The 14,800-nt window shown below is 29.1% G+C and overlaps 1 protein-coding gene across 1 annotated transcript in view; it reads right to left on the bottom strand.

Annotated features, from left to right (window-relative positions):
- LOC116768656 (uncharacterized) overlaps nt 1–5,441 on the bottom strand; it is a 60,777-nt gene extending 55,336 nt beyond the window's left edge. The window contains exon 1 of the mRNA XM_032659432.2: nt 5,203–5,441. The gene's annotated coding sequence lies outside the window, so the exon portion shown is untranslated. The remainder of the gene's footprint in view (nt 1–5,202) is intronic.
- Nucleotides 5,442–14,800: the final 9,359 nt, after the last annotated feature.

Here is a 14,800-nt window from a genome sequence, read left to right as displayed (position 1 = left end):
ACGGGGACACGGTCCATGAGGATCGTCTCAATATTATGTTTAATCACTCGTCTATAAAATAATTATAAAAAAATCATATTTTATTTTTATTAAATTTAATTTTATCTAAACTTCCAGTTTTGAGGTTACTAAAAAAACAAAGAACAATACAACAAGAACACTACAGTTTAAATTGAAATAATATTTAATTATACATTTATATGTTCTGTTATACATTTACAGTCAAATCCAACTTGGAAATGGAACGTTATTAAAGTATATTAATTAATCGCTATTCAATTATAAACGTATTAATACATATTTTATAATATTCCGGTTTTTATTCACATTCGACAAAATTTAAAGTTATTTAAACAATAATAATGAAGTTAACATACATATATGTAAATTCTGACCAATTTGGAAATTTCGTTTCGTATAAAAAGAAAACAATAATTAAATTGAATAATCAGTTTGACTATAGGAGCTGAATGATTCACCGTTTCCGTATCACATAGAGTTTATTGAAGCAGTAACAATTATAAAATACGTTGATCCAAACAGCTTGTAATAAAGAGACGTCACAGCCTGCCATCGATTACTTTGATCGTAGTCGGCAATCTGTTGCTGAAATCAATGTTGATTTATATTCATTAATCCTGACTTTTCTTTGATAATCGGATGCGATACATGGTGTTCACCTCTGTTTTCGAATTGTTTGTATATTTATACTAAAATAATATATACATACAAGGTATAAAATGCTTTATTATACGACGGTTTGCTGGCGGTGCCCTTTCTACCCCACTTCAAAAACATTTAAAAGTTTGTTTAAAGCCAAAACAAAGATAACTACTGTTTAGTAAACTGAGTGTAATGAGGTCGGGACGGTATATTACGTTCGAACTTTATGACTAAGAATCACCCACACTGCTGTAAAATCCGCCTAACTGAATTAATTAAATGGGCAGCAAAGTTATAGTCTCCATAAAGGATCTTAATTTTAAGCCTCGCAATTTCCAGAAGTACCCCAAAGTATGTTTGTCTTGTATTACAGAGATACTACGAGTATATGGAAAGATAAGAGTCAAAACAGTGGACGGTAGATATTTAATTAATAAGAAAGAAATAATAATAAGTTTAGCAAGTACTCATAAAATATATTTCATGAAATCCAATAAATGGACAACTTCTGCAGAAGCTGAAAGTTTTTCAATAAATGGAATACGTGTAGTTGTTTTATGAATGAAAAAGGTAAATGGCCTACATACATATGAATTTTATTAATCCATTGGTTCACATGGCTAAGAGTTTGAAAATTTTCTAAAAGCAGGGTATAGAAGCTAAGAATATGTTTTCAATATTACAGAGAAACTTAGTGGCAAATTTTATTAATAATAAACTTTATTATCCGTTTGTTTATTAAGCATGTAGTAAATAATACAGTAGCTCTACAAACAAAAGGAGATTTGGGTCAAAGACTTAACGTCTTAAATTTCATCCAGACTAGAATTTGTACAGGAAATTTGGCAACCGTCGGTCCACTCCGAAGATTCAGACCGTAAACAACTGGGATGTTTTCTTAAACTTTATAAGACCCATACAAACAATAAACCATAAACTAAATAATAGAGCACAACAACATTATCAAAATATATTTCGATAATTTAATTATTAACAAACTGATTGATTTAAAAAAAATAAAATAATATAAATATTAGTTTATAAATGAGACAAATAAGACTATCTCAAACATCTTTATGTTAATAGTGAGACAATTTCTCAACTAACCATAGACAATAGAGCATTTAAATCTTTACAATTTACGTCATATAAAGAACATAAAACAAAAGACAAGTAAAAACGCCATTCAGTTGAAGACAAAAAGGGGCTAAGGCTAACAAGCTTATGTACGCAGACGCTCATTTGCGACAATCCAAAGCCATTGACGACTGATTGCTTAATTGCTTCGTTTAATCAATTGACCGTTTGAGAAACGCACGCCATGTTTGGTATCCACGAAATTGTTGGTGTACCAAGTAAGTTTTTGCCAGAACAAATAAGTCCTTTGTGTACAAGACTTCATTGTCAATTTGGGGAGTTCAGATGTAACAGAAATTAAAGGTAAATTTGAATTAATTGTGATAACAAAAGTATGTTGGATACGCGTAAAACACTTATAGTTAAAGACTACTCTGTTAATTCTCCTTATAATCCATGTTCTTACATTGCTTCTTATAAATAAGAGTTTGCCAAGGACGGAAAAATAAAAGCCAATATTTCTACTTTTCTGGAAAAAAAAATAGTAAATGTTTAAATACATAGAATGCAACAGCTTCGCTTATTTAAAATAAATATGATCTACGAGAATAAGAAAAACAAGAATTAGAAGATGGATACTAATAAAATTTAAGTAATTGTATGGACAAAAATTTGTCAAAAATTTGTACACGGAGGAAGGTAAAAATTTTTGTCCTTAAGATGAAAATAATCTGAATGAAGAAAAAGAAATTAATAACTTTAAATGCTTTTATTATGTCCTACCACTCTATGAAATCGTAGAATATTGGTGTAGTAAATATACGAAAATGAATGCAGTTATGAAACAGGAAAATCACTGGTAATGATAGTCATGAATCACTAATAATGTTACGTGGAAAATAATAATTTCTCGTTTGATATGCAGAAGTGCAGAAGTGGAGGTGATCAGCAATAGTAACACTGTAATATTACTGTTGCCAATGACATCAAAATAAACGATTAAAGAAATCATTGCATCAAGTTTTCCAACACAGTTCTTTTCATTTACGAAAAAAACCAACAATACATAATAATAAATAATTTGTATATTACTACAGCAAGCTTGTAGCAAAAATATACAGCAGTTCTTGTACTGAATGCAATAAAATCCAATACACAGATCATGCTTTTAAAATTATGACTGATAAAAAACAATTCTAAGTCCAAATAAGGTATAAATGACATTATTTCAAACAGAAAATGAATAACTTTTTTAAACCAATACCACGGATATGTACAGATAAAACAGTTTTATACTGTTATAGAATTTTCCAAGACAGGAAACGTTTTCATACATTAAGATATTCAGACATAGGAATTTGATTGTGAACTCTTTTTAAAAGAAAGCATATAAACGGAGTGTTCCAATTTTAAACTTAATCATTTAAACATAACCGTGAAATATAATAATTTTGAGCCATCGACATCCCTGAAGAATGAATCCAGAGGTCATGATGATAATATAGCAATAAAAATTGTTTAGTGAAATCAATGCCGAACACGACTTTAGTCTGCCTCCTGAGAATAATTTTTTTTTGGCTAAATATGGTAGTTTTTGAAGAAACGTTGCGACAGTATAGTGGATATTGGAGATTCCAAACACAGGCCCTGTGAAAAAGCGCATATTGTGATGGATAGCGTGAGCATTGTAATGAAGCATCTCTCGGCTAAGCCAGTTAAGTAGTCACCGTTGTTTAAGCTTTTCCATAATATTAGCAAAAAGAGTAAGATTTAGACTATTTATAAACAAGTCGGAATTTAGGAAGCTTTAGTCTGTGGCCTTTACTGTAATTTTTTCGAGAGAATTTATATTATTTTCTCAATTACACAAGTCAACTGGGTCTAGAAGCTGTTTAAAGCGAATCAGCTTTTTACTTAAATTATATGTTTCGATAACTTCGATTAAATTATAATTTTAGAACTGAAGAACAAAAGCGTTGACACCAAACGAATAACCTGCTTCCTTTTACAGTAATTTCCTATACAGATACACATCCTTCATACCTTTAGTTGTTATTTGCTGTTCGGTTACCAATTTAATATTTAGTTCTGCTGATAGTATGAAGTATATATTTTAAATAGATAAATTTTGAAGAAAAAAAAAACGAAACATAAAATATACCAATAAAAATATTTGAATAAAGTGATTTTGTGAATGTGATTTACGAATAACGTTATGAATATGATTAGGTCGTACCTTAGACTGATTATTTTATGAACAGTCAACGAAGATACGGCTCTTTTTTTTCTTTGTATAAATTGTTAAGAATGCTTACTTATTATGAATAAATTATTATATTTACCTAGAGATCATGATGTCTTTAGCTTCGAAAATATTCCGTTATTTTATTGAAAACCGGCTGACAAAATTTTTATGTACGCTATTAATTAAATAAACAAATAAGGTGCAGGACCAATTATTTTTGATATTAACCAACTTGTTAAAATTCAATGGTTTTAAAACACAAATAAAGCTCAGTAGAGCGAACCACTTACTGTGTATGAAAATTGATCATTGTGCTTTATTTCCGCTGCAATTGTTTTTAAATTTTCAGCCCTTTTGGTATACCACCCAATGAACACGACAATTTAATTGGTTAGCGAGTAAAATTATAATGATCTGTTAATTTATAAATTTTATATATTTCTTAGAGCCGTCATGTTATAAATTAAGTATTTTTCTAAAGGTATTGAAATAGCATTAGCTGCTTTTTATTGTACTAACATTATTAAATTGAATCGCTTAAATAAATAGCTATTAAAATGTGCTAGGTTTCTCAAGATGCAAAAGATTTCATCACATTCAACATCAAAGTCGAGCGGTTGTTTAAATCTTTGACTAACGGCGCGGCGGACAATATAAAAAATAATCACATGGCCTATACTATGTCATGAATTGTATAATGATTTTCATAATAACATCATTCCTAATATTTATCAGATATCAATAAGACCAATTTGATAACAATTTACTAAATGACAAGTCTATGAAAGCAAAAGTGTTGATCAGAACCAGAGTTCCTTTTTATAAAAGTCGTAAAAAAATTTTTACATAACATTACATACTTTCAAACAAAATGAATTGATAATAAATGACATTAAAATAAATCTGTATCTGGATGTATTAAATGTTGGAACCGAATCATTTATGCAAATTATAATTGTATAAATATATGATTTTATATTTAATTAATGATACATCATTTCAAAATTAATTAAATATTAATACTATTGTTTCCGTTAATTAAAATTGCATATTGACAGATAAATTTAATTAAGTATAATAATAATAATAATAATAATAATATAGCCTTCATTCAGAACTATCAGATCAGCCTAATATGGCCTTTATAATAAGTATATCAGAAAATAAATTTGACTGCATAATTGCTCGTCAAATAAATAATAATCACAAAAACTTACGCATTATTGCCAAATCAAAACTGTCATTACAGAGTCTTAATCCGTTTTCAGTGCACGGAATTATTCTATCACAGCACTGCATAAGTCGCACAAATTGCATCCAATCTCATTCAGGTCACAGTGCACTTTTCTTCAGTTGAAAACTTGAACGTGAAAGTTTACGTCGGGGCTGGGGTAATAGACGCGGTAGGAGACTAGACGCGTGCTCGCCGGACGGCTGACGGCGCGGGAATGAAAGGCAGTAACCAACAACTAGACTACAGAGACCGCCCTCCTGTTGCGGGAGTCACCCCATCATTAACCTTATCAATACAGATTTGAACTTTCTTTATGACCATCGATAAAACTTATGTTTACACAACTACGCTGTGTATGTAACATCTCTAAGTAAAAATTCTTCAGATAAATTTTAACATAATGCTTACAGAAAATGTAATATGACTTAATATAACGACTTCACTATTAGAAAATATGGTCTCATTATAATTGAACTTCTTCTAAAAGAGTATGCTTTTAATAGAGTTTATCGTTCCATCTACGTCAAAATATAAAATATTTCTATTTTTGTACCGTTTATGATACGGACTTAAGAAAGTACTTCTTTCTTCAACTTAGTTTGAACAGTTCTTTCAATCTAATATATTGAGATTTTTTTGGTAATTACTAACTATCCAAAAATCTTGGATGGTCTTCAAATGTGGCCCTGCATTAACAATGTGGTTACAATATCTCAAAAGTCATGTAAAATTTTGAACCCATATATTGATTGATAGACTCACCGAGATTACACGTTCGACAGCCAAGAATAATGTTAAATCTATGGAGAGTTGCTTAAAGGACTAGATCCTTTTTACTCCGAAACCTTTTTAAGCTAGGTTAGGTAAGTTTTTAACCAAAGGTAAAAAAAAGGCGCATGCAACACTCGTGATGGATTGCATTGTGTTTAGAGGACCGAATACTATCAGAATATAGTGTGAGTGGTCTCAAACTTTTTTATCTCCCATTAAAAATCCTTACTCATAGCGTTAAAGATAAGATCAAGAACAAAATACAATTTTTTTTTACTAATTCTATAAAGCTAATACAAAACATCATATAAAGGTCAAAAGAAAAAGGCTTTGTTGCGATCTGATCCTAATCAGCAGTACCTCTACAAAATGTAATAGCAAGTTATGCCTCATGAATACATTATGCGGAACAACAATGAAGTCTAATTTGCCATTTTAGATTGCAACGTTGGCCGTATTCATGGACAGTAGGCAAAAATAAGGTATACGGATTTATACAGTCTTATTATAAAAAATCATATGGAAATAAACAAATAGTTTTAAAAGTAAAATCTAGAATTCTAAATAATGAACCGATTAATGGGCTAAGTAAGAATATGAAAACAGGATTACATGGAATTGTGGTCTGAAATAGACTTTATAGATGCTAGTTGTTTATAATTAATTAAATTATCCTACAAAAAACACACACACACACAAAACAAAATAAAATCATTTGATTTTTGAAGATATAAAAGTGGTTATTTCGAAATATAATATGTATTCAGAGTTCACCTCGAAAGTCTATTTCAATTCATTGAAAATTAAACGATGAATGTATTTTAATGAAATCAATGAAACCTCTGTAATAGTAGAGATATTTAAATAATAAACAGTTTAAATATTTAAACCAGCCCACGTTGGTTAAATTATCGCTATGTAAGGAGTTTTGAAAACAACTAATACGTTACTGTATGTTTGTTATAGAGCTTTAGACCGAGCCTCATGGAATTGATTGACAGATGTTTTTCGGGGGTCCAAACTTTATAGGTTCATTTAAATGTTCTATACATATATACTGCATAATGGAAAAGTTTGATAAGTAATGTCAATCTACATTAGTAACAAAAATATAAGTAAAAAGATGCTATTTAACTTAAATTGCTATGATAGTTATGGTTTTAATAAGTGAAAAACATCTAACTATATTATTCTATTTGTTTGGTTAAGATATTACCTTATTTTTAATGTTTAATGTGCTAAAGTCGTATTTTCATTTAATTGATCAGTCATTATAAAATATGGAAGGTAATTTAATGTACGTCACGGATGTACGCGTATTACGTATAATGCATCTTCCCTGGAGCGGCAAATCGATATTTGTTAGGTAAGTTAAAACAGAATTCATGCATTTTTATTAAGAATTAACATCCTAATATTATCATAGTAATAAATTCATTGACAATAAAGATTATAATACTTTCATTACAAAATAAAGAGCTATTAATATACATTTTTCCCAATATAATGATTATATTTGCTCAAAATGTTATAAATGAAACCGTGCAGGAACATTTTTTTATGAAATAAGTAGCTAATAATTTAATAAAGAAGGATATAGTCGACGAGTAATAGACTTAGCTTAAGGCCAAGTTAGATGAAAACTTTCATACCTGGGAAAGCCAATAATAATAAATTGAACGAAGCATTCGTCAAAGATTTTAAGTCTTTATTTGAGATTGCATTTCAATAGATGTTAATAAATATGAGACACGACCATCGCGAAAATATGTGAATAATATTAAACAAATAAAAAAATTGTTTATATTTCTATGTCATTATTTTTTTTACGTTTCATTAAAGTACAAATATGAATTTTAAGTCTCTTTATAAATAATTTTAACAAACACAGCAAGTTTAAGAGAAGCTCATGTTAAGGATAAATATAAAATAATTCACAAAATACTTAATAGTTCACAAAAATATGCATAAATCTGTTAAAATTCCTTTCGTATATTTATTCGATGAAACATTCAACCAAAGTGAGCGACTCTAAATTACTATAAATTTTAATTAATTGTATCAAACGAAGTTATGCAATTTCTTTTAAATGTTGAAATTAAAAAATATTCGAATGATAGCTTACATAAGAATAAAATTAAAGACTAAAATAGAATTTATCGCTCAACTTTTCATGTGTGTGCCTAATGAGAGTATATAGCGAGCACCGTGCATGACTGTGAGCGTATAACATTAAATCAAATAAAATCCACTGTGGAACAAAATGCATGAAGTCATTTCCGAGAGACCACTCCATTATCATTCATCACAAAAGAAAATTTTCATCAGAGTTCATTGGCGTGTCTATAAATCGAAAACACTTGATTTCGTGTAACAAATACAGATGTTCGTGGATAAGGGGCAATGAACATCAAAAAATATTGTAAGTTTTTTTTTTATATGTAATAATTGATTATATTAAGTTTTGCTTAAAAAAAAACGTGTAAGAAATATAACACAGACTCTATCTGAACAGTATTTATTTATTAAAAAATGGTTTATTTAAAATTAAAGATTTTTATTGTACATTTTTATAAAATAGATATTGTGCAAATAACTAAAATAAAATTTAAAATGTTGAAATCTTCAAAACAGTACATACAATTGTAAATGTAGGCATCATACCATTAAGAAAAAACGCTTAAAATTAAGAAGAATACATAACATATATAAATAAATAAATAAATACCTTATGATCAATCAAATACCTGGAATCCTATTAAAATTAATATAAGTATAACAGTTAATATGAGTATAATTTCCCAATTTTATTTATAATCCTTGTCTTATCACAATTAACGTTAATATTCAATACACATATCTTTCTTTAGTTGGTTTTTATATCAGCGTTGATTGCCACTGAACCTACAATTATAATATAATACTATATGAGTAGGTAACAAAATAATTTTAGATATAAATTTTTTATGTTATAAAAATAAATGAAATATGTCATCAAGGACGAAAATTCAATAAAAACTGTGATGACGTGTTCAATGTCAAGGTTGGAGGAATGAAATTGAGGCGTTTTTAATTGTATTAACACAATAAAGCGTGATTAAAAAAGATAAACAAAAAGCAACGACAGACTGCTCTAAACCATATTGTTTCGAGGTGTGTAATAATAATAGAGCGCGTGCGGGCGTGCGCAGGCGCCGAACCGCCGACCCGCCAGGTGAGGGCGATAACATCTGCTGGACAGACGGAACCCCAGATAATACCTCATAACCAAACACTTATAACACAACATATGCATTTTAAATACTTTAATAGAAACGTCATAATATCAAATTACAGAGCTTTAACGAACTCTGTTGTCTTTGGAACAAACAGACCTTTATATCATTTTAATTGTAACAAAAAGCTCCTTTCTTTGAACTGATGAATGGATTGATTGCAAAACAATTATAGCATTGATAACTGACTTGTTTCTATGATATTTTAGATGAATACTTTTATTTATTAAATTAAACTAATTAATAGAAAAATATTTCTGACGTACATAGCACCGTATTTTTGTATCAAACGAAGTATACATGTATGTATAATTTTATTGCTATGATAAAACGCCCTTTAAAGTTTATTATCAGGTACATTTAAAAACTTAAAATAAAAATAAAAATAAAAATATGTGGAACGAAAATAACTCAAGGTTATCAAAGAAATATATTAAAATGACACAAAAACATGTCTGTTTGGAATAAATATACTAAACATTATTTCCCTGTCCAAAACTGTTTTTTTTATGTTAAAAATTAAAATTTCAGTTTGATATTATTAGTTTCCGGCTCTGTTATTTTTTATAACATATGCACTAGTTGATAAAATACATGTAAATAAACAATGTTCTTTTAGTTATAAAACATATTATTATAAATATCTACAAAGGTAGCATTCATAAAATACTGATACGTAAAATGTCAACGATTCCAAAATAAATCCTTTCTAATGTTTTCATGTCAACATTTTTTTCATCGTTGTTGCTCGTTGCTTATTACATTCCTCGGTAAAATAAATCTTCTGTAATTGATTCGGCTTTAGTTCCATCTGTCTTCGTTAAAACTCAATTTCCGTAGTTCATTTGTGAATAATAAAACGCGTAGCTATTTTATTTTTTGTATTTCGCACATGATTCTACCTGAAAACATTACAAATGACCCGAAACAATTCAATCTAAATTATTGTTGTGTTAATATTATTAGATTTGAATCAAAGTTGCCATATCATAAAATTAATTTTATATGAAAGGAATATGTTACCTATTTCTGTTTATTGACTTTTTGGTAGACTATTTAAATATTAAGTATTTGATGACCTTAAACCAGATTACTAAAAATATCGTCTATATTTTATTTACATTATAACTAATTTAATTTAAAACAGCTTATCTTTTCTTTGTTTTTCTACAGAATATTTTTAAATCCTTTCTTCTGTGACTATTTATAAAACATTCGGTATTATATAGCGTTTATTTTTTGTCTAAAATGAGTTTCTGTTTTTAATTACTTATGTTTTAATTTTCATTTTTGTTCGATTAATATAATCATTTCTTTGGAATTATTACTTTTATAATATTTAAAAAAATGCATTTTTTTGTAAATATTTATAATTGGTGAACAATATATTATTCAAAACCAAGTTAGTCTTATAAGATTCAATAAAAAACTTTCTTGTATTGTAGAGTATTCAGTCGAAAATGGAAGTAGGACATTTGAAATTTATTTGTAAAAGCAATGAATTTTGAATAACACTAAATCAAAAGGGTTTTGTTTTTTAATTGAGAGGTTAGGTATTGCAAAAACATATGTGACCTATAATAACATTACAAATTGATAGAAAATTTGAGAACAACAAGGATCTTCATAGGTAGGAGTAAATGTAGGACTTACAGGTACTTTATGAAAAAAATATATATACGTCAATTCAGTATTTTCATCTTTGTTTTCAAACTATTTCATACATACTTTGCTAAGGTGCCTAATATTAAGGAAGTCCGCCATTTTAAATTTTGTATAGAATAACTTTATATTAAAAAAGGGGGTTAAAAGAACATCAAGCCAATAATTTGTCGAAACCAATTATTTAATTTATTGCAGTTTTAGTATGAAAACATTTCGTTAATAAAAAATTCAAAATTATTTACCTGTTATTAAATATATAAATATTTAAAAGATATACATATTTTAATACTCGTCTATAAAAATATGAAATAACTTTTGCGAACGAAACCACATAATTGGGCAAGTTTAGGTTGGGATCCGGTAGCACGTCTCAAACAACCCGCTATCGGTTGGGACATCGCGGTTCGAGGGTAAACATCTAATCTACCAGACAAACAAGCTCCCCGGATCGCCGCTAAACCCATCAAATACCAAATTAAATTGACTACGTTTAGTTATAATATATTCGTAGGAATTGTGAAATAGGACAATTATTCCACTTAATATCGTAAATAATTGATTATAGCTTTTTGACTTTTTACTGAACATTATTCTTTGCAAACGCCGAATCGATTTATTCTTTGGTAGTAAAAGGTAATTTTTGTATGTAGAGAAAATTACTCGCAATGGGATCTAAACAAAAAATATACAAACCTATATCTGTAACTCAAGTTTTAGTTAGCACACTCTGGGTGAATTTGAAGTAGTATCCGAGAAAAATAATAAATAAATTGTTGCGGTAGAGGACAAAAATCAAGACAAAGAGGTACACTTTTATCTCGTCTACCCGTGATCACGGTCATTGTAAAATAGTCGGAACGTCGGGTAAAAGATAGAATAATAAAACAGAGAAGTAAAATCCGATGATCATTGCCTTATTTTATTAATATTAAATAGTTTGGAATAATCACATTTGTAGATTTTGAATTCCATATTTATACTATTAAATTTGTTACACAATCTCTGAAACAGTCCCAGTCATATCTTTTGTAATTTAATCCAAGGAAAGGAAATTGGTTTATAATAGAAAATCATAAATGCAAAAACATTCACAACACATGGCTAGGTTTACTTATGAATATATTAATATATCACTGTTAATTTTCCGCTTTCCGATATATGGGTCATATACACTTTAATTAAGTAAAACAGCAGAAGTTTATAAATTAGTTAAAGACGGAGTCTAATAAGCAACGGCCTTACTTGTTGCGAATGACAATTAACAGACACCAGGCAACACTCTGACGCCATCTTGCCATCGTCCCGCCACGCGTGGACTTAACGCGTCTAATTTGAAAAGTCAGACCGCGTCTTGGTTTTAATGAGTTTTCGTGTAATTCCTTCCTCACTGAGCAAATTTATGTCATGAATAATAATAGATGGCAGGCGAGGCGCGTTTAAATTGTGAATAGACACGTCCGCGGATAATCCGCCGAGGAAACATCTTAATAAACACTGTTTTAACGAGTTGATTCCTCGACGGCTCTGGTTAGCAGTTTGAACGAAATTAATTTCTTTATTATACTAGTAGTAGCTTTAATAAAAATGGATTTAGTAATGCTATTAAATAATTGTTAAAGGTTTTTTGGTCAAGAACTTTAAATTTCATGTAGTATAAAATACGGAATGAGTTGAGTGAAAATAATATGAGAGGAGTTTACAAAACGGATCTAAAACTATATTTACGTAAATGTTACGTAAAACAAAAAGAAACTCGGTTTTGGCATTAAAGTTGTTGTAATATACATACTCGTATATAGAGTGCGAATAACTTTTCGATACGTGTAAGTTCGGAAGAGCTATCCGAGGGATCTGGGGAGTATTTTAGCGACATAAATTACCGAGCCTATTTACATTGGTTGTAAATTAACATATCCCCGGGTATTCCCCAGCCAATAACCTGAATATATCTCTAAATTTTAGCGAACTATTCCATAAAGATAAGAAGGACAAGAAAAGAATTCTGCCCAGACATAAGAATCATTTGTCAAAGATCTAAAATACTTTGTTACGCTTTTCATACTAATAGCATTTATGATAAATCTATAAAAAATAATATACTGCTGCGTAAAACTTTAAACTAAATATATTAACGAACGATTAAAAATAATAATAAGAATTAGGAAAACGGTAGACGAAAATATATGGAACCTTAAATACATGACTGAGTCAAATACGGGCACTATACTTTAATTGACTTACCAAAGGGACGTTATATCTCGTACGATATACACATCTCCCGTAGAATTTTAGTGTTTATTAAAATTTTATGATAATTCTAAACTTGGAAGCAAAAGAAAATGTTACTAATTAGGTCAATACCCTTTAATACTACTTAAGTGTATACTACTTACGAATAATTTATAATCACCTATTCTCCAATAAATATTTAAGTCGTTGTTATAGTCCCATAAATATAAATATATAATTATATATTTCCAAAATATGTTGACAGTATATTGATATATGAGGTTAAATTAGTAACTATAGTATTTCACGGGTTTGATTTTGAGCGTGAATGACAGTTGACAATGTTATATGGAGTATGTGAATCAAGCTATGATTAATTCAAATTTAATTCAAATGTTATTTATTGTATGACGATATATTTTGTATATTTACTATAATCATGTCTTTCAGAATTATGTCCTCATGTAAAATTCTATTAAAATATCATTTATTTTATTATATATATATATATATATATATTTGTATTTACAAATATATACTGCTGTATATACTCAAATATAATACTGGTGACGTCTATTTGACAGTGCAAATATATCGATTAGAAACGAGAAAAAAACATAATCTCTAAAAAATAGAAAATTCCAGGGAGACTTATTATCGATTTCTGAATTTGCCCTGTTAAGATTAAGCTCGTCCGATAAAAATCAAGAGAACCTACATTTTATTTACATGTAGACGCCCTGTAATGCACAATTATAATAAGGAAACTTTAAAAAAGGCTGCTTTTCAACATCCGTTAGTTTACGTCTACACTGGTCTCTAAGATTATATCTATTCGTTTACCTTGAAATAATGCATCGAAACGCGCTACGTAATTGTGATTTTTAAGTTTAGAATTCTCGAGAAGATACCAATTGCTCAAAATTGTCATCAGTTCCCTAGATATCTGTGAATGTACCAAGGCAGATGATCCAGATGCGTAATTTCTTTAATCCGGCTGTGAACTAATAGAGATTCGCCTACGGTGATTAATTTAAATAGTAGGCAAGTTGACTACAGTATCTAGGTATAGCTGAGAGCACTTCATTCATTTATTTAATAAGGTGATTTCATACTTTACATCGGGAAGAGTATAAGACTGAAAGGCCTAAAGTGCCGGACTTTTATCACTGGCGTGGTTATCCTTACCTGAGTTTAGGAATAAAATTAATCTCGACTTCTTAAACTTGATATCATATTAGAAGTCAGATAAGTTTTATAATATGGATTAATTTTCCCACAATAAATTCAAGGAACATTACTGTAGCAGTGTAGGAAGTATCATTTCTTGAACTGATGGCTTTAAAAATTTAGAGGGTATTCATGGCTTAGTGTAGTTTTTCTGTTGCAACGTTCTCTCTGCAATTCTTTGTCAAGCAAGCCTCTTCTAGCTGGTTTTCTAAGCAGCCGTAACACACCAATCAGACAAAAACCTTCAGTAATCACCATATTTCCTGGAATAAGAGTTTCCAGTAGTAATTTTAAAAAATTCGAAGTTTAAGGAAAGATCTAACTTTTAGCCGGAAGTGTCCAAAAAGAATTTGCCTTACCCGGTTAATCTGCTCTGAAGTTTGGACAACCGTTCTAAACCCTCTTCTGAAT

The sequence above is a fragment of the Danaus plexippus genome, chromosome 4, assembly GCF_018135715.1.
Source record: "Danaus plexippus chromosome 4, MEX_DaPlex, whole genome shotgun sequence".
NCBI lineage: Eukaryota > Metazoa > Arthropoda > Insecta > Lepidoptera > Nymphalidae > Danaus > Danaus plexippus.
The sequence above is the reverse complement of the archived record's forward strand: the minus strand, read 5'-3'. Positions and strand labels throughout refer to the sequence as shown.